Raw genomic sequence first — 18,590 nt, 5'->3', positions numbered from 1 at the left:
ATAGTTGGCTGCTCCCACGTTGGGGGCATAGATATTTAAAATTGTCAAAATGAGCCAGCCGGATGACAGCTGAGGATAGATACGCAAGGGAACAAAGTCTAATCTGAGTCTTGGTATAAGCAATAGCACAGACCCCCCCCCCCCCCCCGCCAACCTTCTTCTACAAATGCAAAGTCAAAGACAGTCATGGCACTTCCCTAAGCTTTTTGGAATCACCTGCACCAGAGTACCATGTGCACCCCTTGCCAAGGAGCTCTATCTGGCAAATACTTCTATGTGCTTTAACATAGACATTCTCTGGTAGCAATCCAAACATGAGAAGACTCAGAGAGCCCTTGGATGCTTCAACACAGGACTCTCACAGGTCAGGTTGTACATTTCACAGTGGACAACAAGCTGCAGAAAGTTCTACCTTACTGAAATCTCTGGAAGAAACAAAAGATTCCATCAGAAGTACAGACCAGAGATGTGGTCTGGGGAAGACACAGGCCAGAGGTGAACATCCCAATGATGAGAGAGCGTACAAGTCTCCAACAAATTCTGTATCAGTTGGTGGAGTCATTTTTTTCAGAGTGGTTGCATAATTGTTGTGTTCTCTTCCAGGACTCTAAGGTAGTAGTGTTTTGCCACTCTGGTACCAGAGGTAACCAGCATGTATACACTCTGTCAGTCAGACAACCTCTCTGTCTTTCAAGGCAAGGTCCTGGATCAGGATCCTTTACATTGCATCCCCAGGCATGTTGTGTATTGTGATTTAATGTTTTTATATATGTCAGTAATGATAGCTCAGTCATTGTGTGCACAACCCTAGAATAACAACCCTACGAATGATGAAAATAAGCACTAGACCCGGAGCTAAGAAACAGGTTTCTTAATCCATAAAATGGGGAGTTACACCAAATTATTATTTCCCCAAGTATACTACTTGTACACAAGATGATTTTAGGGAGTACACAGCAAAATTTCTTAAACTTATTAGTTTGGAATTTATATTAAATGAGTATTGCTGAGGTAACTATCCTCTCAATTCTTTGATTTTACAGATACCATTCTTTAGAATGAGGGTAAAATAGATATTTAGGTTAAAAAATTTAGACCATGTAAAGAAAAATATTAGGTAAATTATGGCTCAGATGATCCACCTATATGGCAGAAAACTATAAAGGTAGCATATTAATGACTAAAACTTGGGAAACACTCCAAGGTCACTTCCAGCTCTACATTTCTTCCCTCATGGAAGGTCAGTTTAGACCAGAGAAGACCAGGAGTGAGAATATAGGCATAGCAGTTAGGTAGAAGCTGAGGATATAAATGGGGGTACAAAACCAGAAGACTGTTGTCCTTAGGGATATAAAGTCATAAGGCAGGCTTAAAATCATTTCAGGTAGGCAGAAGCCAAGAAGAGTATGAGTACCCTTATCTAAGTTCTAAACATAGCTGAGGATCTGAAGGATCAATCAAAACCACCCTGGGGTCAACACAAAATGAATTAGATCTGGGTTAAGATGGTCCAACTACAGATGTTCAGCACCCAGCCCTGAAAATAGGACCAAGAGAAAAAAAAAAAAACAAGCATTTGAGGTGTCCAGGGGAGAACATGAGCCATACTGGACTCATTCAGTGCTATACCAGTTAACCACTATCTTAGAAGACCCAACAATTTCCCTGCCTAGGTCAAGACCAATCCCAGAGTGGGTGATTTTTGTTGACCCTACAAGTGGAAGTTAGGTCAGGTCAGCTGCCAGTGCTAGAGGGCCACATAAACAGACAGTAAAGGAGGACATTGTGTTAGGGGAGCTAACATTTCTTAGACTCTTCTCTGCTGTCAGCTATTTTCTTTGTATTTCTTACTAAAATTATTCAGAACTCCCATGAGGAGAGACTTCTTACCTAGTCACCTTCCTAAGCTTTTTAGAGATCAGGAAAATGGGCTCAGAGAAAACACATGACTGTCCAAAGTCTCAGAGCTAATACATTGTCAAGCTAGGCCTCCAATGCAGGTTGAGCAGACTCTTGACAGAGAATCTTGTCCTTCCCCTTTGACCCACTTAAGCATCTTAGCGAGACAAAAGGCCAGCCCCACAGTGGGTTGAGCCTCTGCCTTCAGCTCAGGTCATGATCTCAGGGTCCTGGGATGGAGCCTCACATCGGGCTCTCTGCTCAGCGGGGAGCCTGCTTCCCCTTCTCTCTCTTCCTGACACTCTGCCTACTTGTGATCTGTCTCTGCCAAATAAATAAATAAAATCTTAAAAAAAAGGCCAGCCCCAAAAAGGTCACATAAGAACATCTGCAAAGACAAAAATACATTGAATGAAACATATATATTTCATTATGTATAAACTATACATTTATGAGAGTAAACGTGATCAGAGAGAAAAAGTCTTAAAAAACAAGGAGAGCCTTGTGAATCAGTGTTTGAAACCTGTCCAAGAGCCAATATGAAATGCATCTTAACAAGCACTAATTATATCTGTCCATCACTCTTTTCTTTTCTATACATTCCCTCTCCCCCCTCCCTCTCTCTCTCTCTCTCTGTCTCTCTCTCACCTCTCTCCTGCTCTCTCATTTCCCCTCTTGCTCTTGCTTCCTCTTTTCTTCCCTCCCTATCTGCCTCATTCATAGTATTATCATGCCAGGAAATAAAGGAGGGGGGCACTAGCTTATATCTAATTTAGTATAATATCTAATATAACTAGCTTGTATCTAATTAATTCAAATTTTTACTAAAACAAAACACCGTTCATAGCACAGAACCCAAAAGAGGCAGGAGTAATCTAAGCTTGAAGAAGTGAACTCTGCAGCCTACCAGATCTTGGAATATACCTGAAACAAAGAGGGGCCCACTTTATTTAGAAAAAAAACAACTTCAAGTGAGATTGGGTCATGTGTTTTGCTTGCCAATAACAACTGTTCCCCTCTACTCTCTTCCCCTCCATGTCTTTTTGTTTTGTTTAATACTATCTCCCTTTGTTCTTCCATTTTTATGTTCTAAACAGAAAATTCAAATGCTCAGAGTGCCTGGGTGTCTCAGTCAGTTAAGCATCCAACTCTTGATTTCAGCTCAGGTCATGATCTCAGGGATGTGAGAACAAGCCCCACATCGGGCTCCATGGAGGACGTGGAGTCTGCTTAAGATTCTCTCTCCTGCTGCTCCCTTGTTTGCTCACTCTCTCTCTCTCCCACTCTCTCCTTCTCTAAAGAAACCTCAAACACTCAAAAAATGAAATTATAAATATACAAACCACGTGTTGTAAACAATGTCACCTCAGAAGCTGGCATGTAAACACAGAACTCACTGAGCTGGAGCGTGGTTTTACAGGCAAAAGAAGTAGGACTGAAGGGGGAAATTCGTACTTCTCCCAAATGCCAGGATCCCAGTCCCCTCCCCTGGGTACACAACTTCTCTGGTGGCCGAGGATTCCCTTTCTTCTCCAAATAGAGATAGGTTACAGCAGAGCACCAAGAGAATGTGGAGTTGTGGAGTGGGCTGAAGTCCAACTTCCCATCTGGCATTTAGAAATCCACAGGCACTTGTCACCTTAAAGTTGCCAACTTTGAGACTCCCATTCTCACTGTCCAAAAATGCCCCCATTGTAGTCAATCATCCCTTCATCCTTTCCTCCTCCACTCCTCCTCCTCCTCCTCCTCCTCCTCCTCCTCCTCCTCCCCCTCCTCTTCCTCCTCCCCTCTTCCTTCTTCTTCCTTCCTTCTTCCTTCTTCTTCTTCTTCTTCTTCTTCTTCTTCTTCTTCTTCTTCTTCTTCTTCTTCTTCTTCTTCTTCTAATCTCTTTCTCTCTCTCAACAAGGAAAGATCACTTTCTACCCAATGTTCTGGCAAGATAAATTGAAAGAATTCTGTTTTATTCCCTAGGCTCTCAGATCATGTCCTAAAACAGTGCTTCTCAAACTATCTGTGAAGAAGGGCCAGTTTTTTCCTCCAAGTCTTCACAAAGCAACATAAATAAATTACTAAAAACCTGAAACAAGCAAAACAAGATATATAAAAACATAAGCCAAAAATTTTAGTATTACATTTAACAGCCATAATACTACCTTGTCAAATTTCTATAAGGTTTATAAAGGCTTGCTTTCTATTTCTTTCCTTATTTCATTTCTGACTACTAAAAAATAGCAGACCAGCACCAGTCCACATACACTTTGGGCAATACTTCTTTAAAGGTCTTTATAGTAAGTTATTTTTCCTCTATATCACTTGTCTGCCCAATACCTTATTCACTTCCCTACAAGGAAGACAGAGGGTGGTGTCCTTAAGAACCTTATAGTCATAATGGACAGATAAAACTTGCAGAGCTTATAATAATTAGCATGGAGACAGAAGAGATCTAGGACAGAGAATGAAGAGAAGGCCGAGTATGGAAAATCAAAATACTGCATAGCATGCCCAGACAAGATCTTTAAGAAAAGGTGACTTTGAAATAATGATCCAAATGATGAGAAGGATCCAATTATATAAAGAATCAGGGAAAGTTCATGTCATGCATAAGGAACAGCATGTACCGAGGTCCTGAGGCAGAAAAGAGTCTCTGAACTGTTAGAAGGCAATTTTGGCTGGAGCAGAGTGAATTCCAGATTAGGTGAGGCTTTAGTAAGACTGGTTAAAGAAGTTTTAGCTGTTTTCAACAGAGACAGAATGCCACTGAAGAATTTCAAATTGGGGTGGGGATGCATGATCTGATTTTTAATTTAAAAAAATCAGTGTCAAATGGATGGATTTTATGGTATTTAAATTATCCCTCCATACAACCATTAATAGAAGAGATTGGTGGCTATTTTTCCTGCTAATAGAGCTTATATCAACTTATGTTCATACAGATAATTCCCAGTGGACTGAAGTGCCATGAAGTCAGGGCAAGTTTGATATGACTCACCATTTTACCAATGGATCACCCTTAAAAGATTACAAAGTATGTTGATTGGATCAGAGAAGAGAACAATGAGTGAACAATACAAGCAACCTATAATTAAGGGCTAATTTATATGGTGTAATCTTCAACTCCACACACTACACCCTCTCAGGAGGATGGACCTGCTTCTAGAAAAAGACTTGTGTCTCTCATGAGCAACCTGATAACTTGAGTCACCACAATTACTATGTATTTCCCTATCGAAGCATCATCCACATGAACAATTCAAATGACACTAAAGATAGAGCCAGACTCCATCCAAATTATGAGATAGATACTTGTCCTTGGCAACTTCCCAACCCTCTTTCTACTGCTTCTATCTTCACTATAGGCAAGCCACCTTTCCCATTTCTCACCCATAATCTGCCATCAACTCAATGAAAGTCACCCAACTTAACTTGTCTCTGTTTTCCTTTCAGTACAAAATGTACCCTAAAAATAGTATTATATGAAAAAAATCTCCACACAATATCTTTAAAATAAGTGCTCTAAAAGTAAGCTTTGAATATATTTATTTACAACTCTCCATTGTCCACACTACCAGAAAGAAATTGAATTACAGTATGTATAAATCAAGGGAGACAGGATAATCCTAAAGTCATTTGAATCTTTGCAAGACTGACTTGTCTGGTTATTCTCAAATTGGGACAATCTGTGTTTGGATGCCAATTGTGTAACTAGTATCTGTATAAAAGATGGCCCTGGAGAATCATTCAAGTGTAACTTGCAAATCCCATGTGAACTGCTTAGGCACAGATGTCATGGTTGGTTTTATAAAATTGCATCCAGATGTGGGCAACAGTGCACTGGATGAAACATATATTATAATCGAGAAGTGATACAATATAGCAGAACTTACAAATCCAAATGAGTGGGTTCCCTCTCAAGGGAATAACTACTGGAGAGTATATCCATATTTTCAACAAATATTGCCATTGTTACACAGAGGCAAATAGTCAACTGTACAGATACCTAAAACATTAAAATTAAGAAAGTGGAGTTTCAACTCATCCTATCTATGAGTACTAGAATTGCCTCCCGTCTTCCTCTGCCTTCTCTCATCTCTTTTCATCTCTCCCTCTGCGCACTGTTTTGGTTCAACCAAAGGAAAAGATACCATCCTGGCAATTAGTCAAACAACAATTTTAACCAAACAGAACTGGTGAGATGCAAGCAGCACTAGAACTTGTTAAGTCCAATCTAAGCAAAAGTCATTGAGCACCTCATCATCACATCTAGTTAATGAAATCCCTACAAAATAGTAAAATGGGCCCAACAGAAATTCCACCTAGTACAGCAGAAATTGGGAAACTTGGAGTCACTTAGCAAAGATGCTGTGACAATACACATATATTTATTTCATGGAAGGCATGGGAAGGCATGTAGTAGTGAGGAGGACAAAAGCCCATAAGCAGTCAACAATGTGCAAGAGCCTACATAATAATTGGCCCAAAAAAAGATAGAGAGAGAGAGAGAGAGTACAAATGGGCCCTTTTAGTACCCGGTAGAGGTTGTAGAGACCAATTTGATATTGATCTTCCTTAGTCATTATTTAACCAATGGAAATTTTTCTTGAAGAATGAAATTTCAGTAGAGATAGCCAGAGCTGTTAGTGATGAAGCAGGGGTCCTTTCTAGACAAACAAAACAAAACAGACAAAGGTAGCACTGTTCAAAATGGCATGATATGGCTAGAGGATGAGGTCTGTTTAAGGAAGTGATACAGGTGGGCCAGGGGAACAGAAAATAACATATAGTAGAAATTCTTGAAGGCCAAGTCAAGATATTTGGGTATTAATACATCTGTACAAAGCAGGGAATCCTTGCAATGATTTGAGGAATATTGTGCTCTACCTGGTATTTTAGGAGGGTAAATTAATTAAATTATTTATTTATTTAAAAGATTTATTTATTTGAAAGAGAACAAAAGAAAATGTGAGTTGGGGGAGGAACAGAGGATAAAGGAGAGAGAGAACCTCAAGCAGACTCCCCACTGAGCACAGAGACTGACTTGGGGCGTGATCCCAGGCCCCTGAGATCCTGACCTGAGCCAAAATCAAGATTTAGGTGCTCAACTGACTGAGCCACCCAGGTGCTCCAGGAAGGTAAATTTATTATGTGAAGAATGAGCTGGAGAGGTAAAGAACTAGATTTTAGAGCACCAACTACAAAGCTAAGACAACAATCTAGGCTAGTGGTGCTCAAACCCACTTGGGTTTTTTTTTTTTTTTTTAAGAAGGAACCTGTAAAGTTGTTTTTTTTTTTTTTAAAGATTTATTTATTTGACAGAGAGAAATCACAAGTAGACAGAGAGGCAGCCAGAGAGAGAGAGAGAGAGGGAAGCAGGCTCCCTGCTGAGCAGAGAGCCCGATGCGGGACTCGATCCCAGGATCCTGAGATCATGACCTGAGCCGAAGGCAGCGGCTTAATCCACTGAGCCACCCAGGTGCCCCCCCACTTGGGTTTTAAATTCACTTGATGAAATTATAAAAATACAGGCGCATGGGACTCACACCCACTGACCCAGTAGGCCCAAAGTACATTAATTAAAAGAATAGATACAGGAAGAGGAAGAGATTTTGAGGGAATATAATAACTTTCCTTTGGGGCCCATTCTTTTTAAGATGCTTATGGAATATGGAAGTTAATTTAATCAGTAGGCAGTTAGGGGAAGGGTGCTGGAGCATGAGATAGGATCTAACTAGAGACTCATTGATGTCATATTCAAAGTGAACTCAAATTAAAAATTCAAAAAGAAACAAACTGAGGGTTTTCGAGGGGAAGGTGGTGGGGGATTGGGTGAGCCTGGTGGTGGGTATTATGGAAGACCCATATTGCATGGAGCACTGGGTGTTGGTGCATAAAGAGTGAATTTTGGAACACTGAAAAAAAAATAAAATAAAAGTACCCATAAATTGCAAAAAAATATAAAAATTCCAAAAGAAAACAAGAATTAATTTGTTTTATAGACTCTAAAACCTCAAAATGTAACAAATTCATTGACTGAGGTCATTCTCTTGAAAATTAGGTTCTCAGAGGCCAGCTAGATGAGAAATCATGACTGTCTATCTCCACACTCAAAATTAAAAATGGAAAAAAAGGTAAAGAGAAAACAAAGAAGAAATTCTAATATCTTTGTTTGAATGGGAGATGCCAGAAGGTGAAACCAGTTTTTAAGCAAAAAATGAACTATTATTATTCAGCAAAGGCACAGAACAGGTGCTATAAAACAGCATCCTGCTTAAGCAAAATGAGCCATCTTGTCCCACACAAAATATCAAAGAAATCCACTGGAACACATTTTATGTTTTATAAAAATATGTTACTTTAAAATGCATAATTTTAATAACAGATGAAGCTCAGTGAGAAAATACAATTCATGACACAAATTTATTTTGGAGTCAGATATGCTAAAATACATGTATTAAATAAAAGTTTATGGGTTTTCTATCCTTTTTTGAGCAGTTGCTATTAAGAAAAGTATTCAGGTCAGGTACTTAAAACCTGAAACAAAAGTCAAAACAAACTAAAAAGACTTCAAGAACTTTAAGCCAAACGTCAATTTAGTTTTGAGCCAAGAGCCTGAGTTAAAATGCAGAACCTTGTGAATTCATTTATCACATATTTAAACTAGTAATCAAACTTACACTTTTTCTAAAGACAAGAATTCTCTAATAAGAGTTTCCTAAAAATACATATCTATTTACAGGTATTACAGTCTGGTCACTGTACTACTACTCAGAGACATTTTCAGGGGACCGAGCGAGAGATGGAGTATAAGGAGAGATTAGGCCTGTGGGCTAGAGAGAAGCCTGAGTGAGAATACTTGAGTATATGTGACAGAGGAGGGATCATGAGAGAGTTCAGAGCCTGAAAGTTCTCTCAGCCTGGCTAAGAGAACTGTGTCCCACCCCATGTATGTTTCTGTCAAGGAGGAGTGAGAATGGAACTTTCTGGGAAAGGTCACATAGGAGGCAGCCCACCCGCCCGGACTCTCTGTGGGTTCTGGGGTGCAGACCTTGGCACTGGAATGTTTATTACATGATAAAAATGGTTCATCTCTGAAAACGTACTTGTTGTACACTAGCAACAGTCAAACCGACAGGTCAGACTAGGTTGTAAGAATTAGAAAGTCCTTTAATCCTAAAAAAAAAAAAAAAAAAAAAACTGACCAGCTTCAGGGGTGGAGTCTGAGGTAGCTGGCTGTGGAAAATAATTTGACAGCTGGCAGGCAGATAGGTAGGATACCTTCCTCCACTACTTCCCACCCCTAGCAACCTCGTCTCTTTCTTTTACTTCTTGGGTTTGGGTGTTGAAAGCCTAACTCTGCTTCATTAGGTTTTTTTTTTTTTTTTAAGCCATATTTCCTTAGAAATTTTTTCTTTTTTCCTTCTTTTTTAATTTGTTATTTAAATTCAATTTAGTTAACATATAGTGTATTATTAGTTTTAAGGGTAGAATTTAGTGTTTCATTAGTTGCATATAACACTCAGTACTCATTACATCAAGTGCCCTCCTTAATGCCCATCACCCAGTTACCCCATTCCCCACCCACCACCCATCCAGCAACCCTCAGTTTGTTTTCTAGAGTTAAGAGTCTTTTATGGTTTGCCTCCCTGTTTTTATTTTATTTTTCCTTCAATTCCCCTATGTTTATCTGTTTTGTTTCTTAACAAAACTAAATAAATAAACAAATTTTTTAAATTCCACTTATGAGTGAAATCATATGGTGTTTGTCTTTTTCTGACTGACTTATTTTTCTTAGCATAATACCCTCTAGTTCTATTCACATCATTGTGAATGGCAAGATTTCGTTCTTTTCAATGGCTGAGTAATATTTTATTGTGCATATAAACATCACATCTTCTTTATCCATTCATCTGTCAATGGACATTTGGGATCTTTCCAGAATTTGGTTATTGTGGACATGGCTGCTATAAACATTGGGGTGCATATACCCTTCAAGTCACTATGTTTGTATCTTTTGGATAAATCCTTGTAGTGCAGTTTCTGAGTCTTAGGGTAGCTCTATTTTTAACATTTTGAGGAACCTCCATACTGTTTTCCGGAGTGGCTGCAACAGTTTGCATTCCCACCAACAGTGAAAGAGGGTTCCCCTTTTTCTGCATCCTCACCAACACCTGTTGTTTCCTGAGATGTTGATTTTAGCCATTCTAATCAGTGTGAGGTGCTATCTCATTGTGGTTTTGATTTGTATTTCCCTGATGTCGAGTGATGTTGAACATTTTTCATGTGTCTGTTATAAAAGTCTATTCATGTCTTCTGCCCATTTCTTGACTGGATTTTTTGACTTGAGGGTATAGAATCTGTTATTTTTTTTTTATTTTATGTATTTATTTGACAGAGAGACATAGGGGCAGCAAGAATACAAGCAAGGGGAGTGGGAGAAGGAGAAGCAGGCTTCCAGCCAAGCCGGGAGCCTGATGCGAGGCTTGATCCCAGGATCCTGGGATCATGACCTGAGCAGAAGGCAGATACTTAACGACTGAGCCACACAGGTACCCCAAGTCTGCTATGTTCTTTATAGATTTTGAATACTAGCCTTTTATCTCATATATCATTTGTGAATATTTTCTTCCATTCCATAGGTTGTCTTTTAGTTTTGTTGATTGTTTCCTTTGCTGGGAAGAAGTTTTTTGTTGTTGTTGTTTTGTTTTTTATCCTGATGAAGTCCCAGTAGTTCATTTTTGCTTTTGTTTCCCTTGCCTCTGGAGATGTGTCTAGCAAGAAGTTGCTGCAGCTGAAGTCAAAGAGGTTGCTACCTATGTTTTCCTCTAGGATTTTGATGGATTCCTCTCTCACATTTAAGTTTTTCATCTATTTTGAGTCATCACATTTTTCCAGAACTTTTAAGTACATGAGGATTCTAAATTTCCCACATAGCAGATTTGGGGTAGCCATTCCCTAATGTTGGTGATCATGGGAAGGAAGGACATGAGGTACTAGGAGGAAAGTAGCTCTCTCCTAAAGATCTGTCTCAACATCTTACCTCTGCCCTTTCCCTTTTCCACTTTTACCTAGTGGCTTTTAGGTGATGAAATCTGTGTGGGTAATTTTACAAAGGCTTCAGGGAGGCCAGAGACTTCAGTTCTCAAAAAACAAGAACAACAAAAAAAGACAGAATGACAAGTCCCACTTGAAGATCACAATATAATGGGGAGGGGGAACATTTTTGTAAGGTTTAGGGATGACAGGGGATCAAAATTCCCCAAAGTGCAGACTTCGGGTGGCAGACTTCAAGTAAAAATCACCCAAACGTTACAAGAAAAGTCAGACCAGAAACCACCAATCTCTACCATCCCCCAGGCTTTCACTATCCCCTTGCTCCTTTCTGCTGTTACTTCCTGGATCTATAGTGGTCAGATCTGTTCAGTTACTGACTTAACAGAGAGTTTAGGACATTTGTCCTCAGCTTTCCAAACTCAAGGGCTGTGGATGAGAAGCTCAAAAAAGGTAATCTAGCAAAAGGTTTTGAGCACGAATAATGATTTAAAGTTAAGACAGGTAGAGAAAGAGAACCGGAATCTCTCCCCTGATGCCACCATACCTACCATTTGTCTCTTTTCCCCCATTTGTTCATAGCATCACTTGTCTGTTGAAGGTTTAGCAGTCAGGCCAACTGAATTTAGTGTCTTTGCTGAGGCTTTAGGGAGACTCAGTCCTCAATTTTCAAAGCATCATGGACTCTGCTTATCCACAATTAAAGTGGAAATATGTGAAAGAAAACAGAATGTGTTTTAAAAACAAACAGAAATGAAGGGCAGCTAAGAGTCAGACAGTTTCTTCTACTTTCTCCTAATTTCCTCCTTTTCCCCATTGTTCTTCACTATTCTATGTCATCTCTTTACCCATTTCATCTGTTTAGTGGTCATTTCTTCCACATTTGTCCTTTCACAGAAAGTATAGAGGTATTTTGCATTTAGATTCAAACTTGAGGTGGGTATGTTACCATTTCAAAAAGAAGTATCTAAAAATTTCAATTTTTATAATCTTGGGGACTGTCAGTGGCCACTGGAACCACGTAATTGAGTAATATTTGATACAAAAAGAGAATTCTTTTTTCAAAAGAGTTTCAGATATAGGATGAAGAAGAGTCAACCAACTTGTGCCTGTCAACCAGAACCACTTTCCCTCTACCATTCACTTCCTTTCCCTTTTCTCCTTCTAATTCCTTGAGATTTGTTGGCCAGCTCAGCTGTATTCATGTCTTTTCAAAGTGTTGAGGGAGAATCTAGCCTTGAATGTCTCAACCTCAAGGACATGGGTTGCTGCATGTAAATACTGGACACCAGAATGACATTCCGCCACAGAATCCAAGAGATTACAAATAAGCAAAATATACACAAATGCAACAAAGGGAGACCAGTAGCCAGCCAGCCCTTGCACTTAAGCAAAAACATCTCATCTCCCTAAATGCCTGTTACCTCCATTCTTTATCTATCACACTTCTCTCTCCATTTTGTCCATGGGACTGTGTTACTGCTTTCTGCCCACGCAGAAGGATAAATCCTCAGGGCAATCAGTAGGAGCTAGGGTTGTATAGATCTTGCCAGCCAGAACAGTGTGAGGTGACCTTCTCCTGGCCTGATCTGTGTTGCTGTGGATGCAGTTCTTCCCATGAGGACAACTAGAATGATTCCAGTCCGAGGTGTGCCAGAACTCATTCTCAGGCATATATGCCATAATACATGGATTGACTGAGAAACTTCTAAGTCCTCAGTGGTATGGTTGCTCTGTGTTAGAAAGATGAGTGCAGAGTATGCCCCTAAAGATGTTTTCTTTCTTTCTTTTTTTTTTTTAGTAATGTGCACTTTAAAAAATTTTTTTATTTAATTTCTTTTCAGTGCAACAGAATTTATTGTTTATGCACCACACCCAGTGCTCCATGCAATACGTGCCCTCCATAATACCCACCACCTGATTCCCCCAACCTCCCACCCCCCACCCCTTCCAAACCCTCAGATTGTTTTTCAGAGTCCATAGTCTATCATGGCTCATCTCCCCTTCCAATTTCCCTCAACTCCCTTCTCCTCTCCATCTCCCTATGTCCTCCGTGTTATTTGTTATGCTCCACAAATAAGTGAAACCATATGATAATTGACTCTCTCTGCTTGACTTATCTCACTCAGCATAATCTCTTCCAGTCCCATCCATGTTGTTACATAAGTTGGGTATTCATCCTTTCTGATGGAGGCATAATACTCCAGAGTGTATATGGACCACATCTTCCTTATCCATTCGTCCGTTGAAGGGCATCTTGGTTCTTTCCACAGTTTGGCGACTGTGGCCATTGCTGCTATAAACATTGGGGTACAGATGGCCCTTCCTTTCACTACATCTGTATCTTTGGGGTAAATACCCAGTAGTGCAATTTCAGGGTCATAGGGAAGTTCTATTTTTAATTTCTTAAGGAATCTCCACACTGTTCTCCAAAGTGGCTGCACCAACTTGCATTCCCACCAACAGTGGAAGAGGGTTCCCCTTTCTCCACATCCTTTCCAACACACATTGTTTCCTGTCTTGCAATTTTGGCCATCCTAACTGGTATAAGGTGGTATCTCAATGTGGTTTTAATTTGAATCTCCCTGATGGCTAGTGGTGATGAACATTTTTTCATGTGTCTGACAACCATTTGTATGTCTTCATTGGAGAAGTGTCTGTTCATATCTTCTGCCCATTTTTTGACATGATTATCTGTTTTATGTGTGTTGAGTTTGAGACGTTTATAGATCCTGGATATCTGCCTTTTGTCTGTACTGTCATTTGCAAATATCTTATCCCATTCCGTGGGTTGCCTCTTTGTTTTGTTGACTGTTTCCTTTGCTGTGCAGAAGCTTTTGATTTTGATGACGTCCCAAAAGTTCATTTTCGCTTTTGTTTCCTTTGCCTTTGGGGACATATCTTGAAAGAAGTTGCTGTGGCTGGTATAGAAGAGGTTACTGCCTATGTTCTCCTCTAGGATTCTGATGGATTCCTGTCTCATGTTGAGGTCTTTTATCCATTTCGAGTTTATCTTTGTGTATGGTATAAGAGAATGGTCGAGTTTCATTCTTCTACATATAACTGTCCAATTTTCCCAGCACCATTTATTGAAGAGACTATCTTTTTTTCCACTGGATATTTTTTCCTGCTTTGCTGAAGATTGTTTGACCATAGAGTTGGGGGTCCATATCTGGGCTCTCTACTCTGTTCCACTGGTCTATGTTTTTATGCCAGTACCATGCTGTCTTGGTGATCACAGCTTTGTAGTAAAGCTTGAAATCAGGTAACGTGATGCCCCCCATTTTATTTTTGTTTTTCAACATTTCCTTAGTGATTCAGGGTCTCTTCTGATTCCATACAAATTTTAGGATTATTTGCTCCAGCTCTTTGAAGAATACCGGTGGAATTTTGATCGGAATAGCATTAAAAATATAGATTGCTCTAGGTAGTATAGACATTTTAACAATGTTTATTCTTCCGATCCAAGAGCATGGAATGGTCTTCCATCTTTTTGTGTCATCTTCAATTTCTTTTATGAGTGTTCTGTAGTTCCTCGAGTACAGATCCTTTACCTCTTTGGTTAGGTTTGTTCCCAGGTATCTTATGGTTCTTGGTGCTATAGTAAATGGAATCGATTCTCTAATTTCCCTTTCTGCATTTTCATTATTAGTGTATAATAAAGCCACTGATTTCTGCACATTGACTTTGTATCCTGCCACGTTACTGAATTGCTGTTCTAGTAGTTTGGGGGTGGAGTCTTTTGGGTTTTCCATATAAAGAATCATGTTATCTGCAAAGAGAGAGAGTTTGACTTCTTCATTACCAATTTGGATACCTTTTATTTCTCTTTGTTGTCTGATTGCTGTTGCTAGGACTTCAAACTATGTTGAACAAGAGTGGTGAGAGTGGGCACGCTTGTCATGTTCCTGATCTCAACAGGAAGGCTGTGAGCTTTTTCCCATTGAGGATGATATTTGCTGTGGGGTTTTCATAGATAGATTTTATGAAGTTCAGGAATGTTCCCTCTATCCCTGTACTTTGAAGTGTTTTAATCAGGAATGGAAGCATGCAGCCAAGAATACTTTATCCAGAAAGACTGACATTCAAAATGGAGGGAGAGATAAAAAGTTTCCAAGACTGGCAAGGTTTAAAAGAGTATGCGACCACTAAACCAACACTGCAGGAAATATTAAGGGGAGTTTTATAAAAGAGGAAAAATTCTAAGAATTTCATTGAACAGAAATATATGGAAACAATCTATAGAAAAAAAGACTTCAAAAGTAACACGATGTCAATAAAAACGTATCTATCACTATTCACTCTCAATGTGAATGGCCTAAATGCGCCCATAAAATGACACAGGGTTGCAGATTGGATAATACGACAGGACCCATCCATATGTTGTCTACAAGAGACCCATTTCAAACCCAGACTGAAAGTGAAAGGATGGATAAGTATCTTTCATGCCAATGGGCCTCAAAAGAAGGCCGGGGTAGAGATTCTCATATCAGATAAATTAGATTTTAAACTAAAGTCTGTAGTCAGAGATACAGAAGGACACTACATAATTCTTAAAGGGACTATCAACCAGGATTATCTAACAATTGTAAATATCTATGCCCCCAATATGGGAGCAGCCAATTACATAAGAAAACTACTAATGAAGATAAAGAGTCATATTGATATGAATACATTAATAGTAGGAGATCATAACATGCCTCTCTCAGTAATAGACAGATCATCCAAGCAGAAAATCAATAAAGAAACAAGAGCATTGAATGACACATTGGACCAGATGGACCTCCTAGATATATACAGAACATTCCACCCTAAAACAACAGAATACTCATTCTTTTCAAGTGCACATGGAACCTTCTCCAGAATAGACAACATACTTACTGGGTCACAAATTAGGGCTCAACCAATACCAAAAGATTGAGATTATTCCCTGCATATTCTCAGATCACAATGCTTTGAAACTGGAGCTCAATCACAAGGAAGAGTTTGGAAGGAACTCAAACACCCGGAAGCTAAAGACCACCTTGCTTAAGAATGCTTGGATCACTCACAGACCTGTACCCCTGGGGATAAAAATATATGTTTATAAAAAATAAAAAATTAATAAAAAAAAAGAATGCTTGGATCAACCAGAAGATCAAAGAAGAACGTAAACAATTGATGGAAACCAATGACAATGAAGACACTTTGGCCCAAAACCTATGGGATACAGCAAAGACGGTCCTAAAAGGGAAATACATTGCCATCCAAGCCTCCTTCAAAAAAAAAAAAAAATGGAAAAATCCAGAATACACGAGCTGTCTCTACACCTTAAAGAACTGGAGAATCAACAATAAATTAAGCCAACTCCACATAAGGGAAATAATCAAGATTAGAGCAGAGATCAATGAGATGGAAACTAGAGATACAGTAGAATGCATCAATGAAACTAGAAGTTGGTTTTTTGAAAGAATCAATAAGATCGATAAACCATTGGCCATACTAATCCAAAAGAAAAGAGAGAAAGCCCAAATTCATAAAACTATGAATGAAAAGGGAGAGATCACAACTAACACCAAGGAAGTAGAAACAATCATCAGAAGTTATTATCAACAGTTATATGCCAATAAGTTAAGCAACCTAGATGAAATGAATGCATTCCTAAAAAACTATAAACTCCCAAAATTGAACCAGGAAGAAATTGACAACCTGAATAGACCGATATCTAGTAACGAGATTGAAGCAGTGATCAAAAACCTCCCAAAAAACAAGAGCCCAGGGCATGACAGATTCCCTGGGAATTCTACCAAACTTTCAAAGAAGAAATAACACCTATTCTCCTGAAGCTGTTTCAAAAAAATTGAAGCAGAAGGAAAACTTCCAGACTCTTTTTATGAAGTCAGCATTACCCTGATCCCCAAACCAGGCAAAGACCCCACCAAAAAGGAGAATTTCAGACCAATATTACTGGTGAATATGGATGCTAAGATTCTCAACAAGATCCTAGCCAACAGGATCCAACAGCACATTAAAAAGATTATCCACCATGACCAGGTGGGATTCATCCCTGTGTTGCAAGAATGGTTCAACATTCGCAAATCAATCAATGTGATAGAACAAATCAATAAGAGAAAAGAGAAGAACCACATGGTCCTCTCAATGGATGCAGAAAAGGCATTTGACAAAATCCAGCATCCGTTCCTGATTAAAGATGTTTTCAAATTCCAATGTGTTTATTGGTGAGGAAGATACCCAAGCAGAAATATGTGGGGCCCACATGACAGAATGAAGCCTCCTGAGAGTAAGTGGGTCTGGCTGGACCCCTCCCTTTAGTATCTCTGCCAAGAAATGTGAGGGAACATCTTTCTGGAAAGGAGCGATGCAGTAAGACACCAGACAAAAGTGTTGGCTGTTATGCCTTAAGACAGATGTGAGGGTTGCAGGATCCTTTCCCTCTGCCTCACTTTTGTTAATGCTGTTTCCATTTAACATGCTGTGGATATTAGGAAAACGGGAGTATGATGTTTATCAAAGTGTGAGGGGTGCAAGAGATACTGCTTCCTAGTACATGCTGTGGCCATTGACCCTACAAACCAGGATGATGGCAGAAATATTCTCAACACATTTCTTTCGAGGAAAGGACCTTCTTTTGTCTGGCCCAGGCTTTTAAGACCCAGGACAGCATCAGAGGGCCCACTCTTCATTCTTGCCAGCAGGCAGGTGGGCAGTTGGTCAATGTTCTTGTGTAATACTTGTTAACTGACAAATACAGTTTGGCATGATGAGTGAATTAAAGTGGTTTGTTAAAATTTTGTCCTAAGCTCTTTATTTGTATATACCTTAGGGGCTGGGAGTAGGGAGTTGAGTAATAAGCTCAAACCCCAGTTGGAGCCTCTACTAGACTTCATACCAAGTCAATCTCCTTGCTGATTGTAGTGCAGGGGAGGGGAGGGCAGCAAATGGAAGAAAGCACTCTTAGTTTCCTTCATGAAGGAAGACTTTGGGACATAACTCAACCTAACAAGTTAATGTTAATTTTAAAAACAGTTTTCTGATTATCAGAAAGCAAGAATGATGCTCACTGAAGCAAGTGATACTCTTTGTCCAGTTCCCATGGACTCAAGGCCCACTTGTGAAAGCTGTTTCACTAAAATATAAAGAAAGGTGAATTAAAAGAAGTGGGGAGATGAATGGAGACTAGAGAGGCACACAGAGGGAGCCCTTCTGGATATTGGTTACATTCATGTGTTCAGTTTGTGAGAATTCATCAGGTTGTATACTTAAAGATCGGTGTACTTTTCTTATGATTGCTATACTTCAATAAAAACTTGGAATGTTGGGATGCCTGGGTGGCTCTGTTGGTGAAGTGTTTACCTTTGGTTCAGGTCATGATCCCAGGGTCCTGAGATCGAGCCCCACATCAGGCACCTTGCCCAGTGGGAAGCCTGCTTCTCCCTCTACCCACGCTCCCTCTGCTTGTGCTCTCTCTCTCTGACAAATAAATAAATAAAATCTTTTTTTAAAAAAAACTTGGAATGCAAAAAAATAGAAGAGAACTTTAGAGGACTAACAGGTACATGCATTTATCAGAATTCATAAGGTGTTACATTTAAGATTTGTCTATTTCATTGGTTGTAAGTTTTATCTCAAAGAAAGAAAGAAAAGAC

General features: G+C 39.4%; 1 protein-coding gene across 1 annotated transcript in view; it reads left to right on the top strand.

Annotated features, from left to right (window-relative positions):
- The window catches only part of LOC132006667 (glutamate receptor 3), a 227,928-nt gene that overhangs the window by 182,708 nt on the left and 26,630 nt on the right, over positions 1–18,590 (top strand). The window lies entirely within an intron of this gene.

Source organism: Mustela nigripes, chromosome X, assembly GCF_022355385.1.
Source record: "Mustela nigripes isolate SB6536 chromosome X, MUSNIG.SB6536, whole genome shotgun sequence".
Taxonomy (NCBI): Eukaryota; Metazoa; Chordata; class Mammalia; order Carnivora; family Mustelidae; genus Mustela; species Mustela nigripes.
This window is presented reverse-complemented; position numbering and strand designations above follow the sequence as displayed.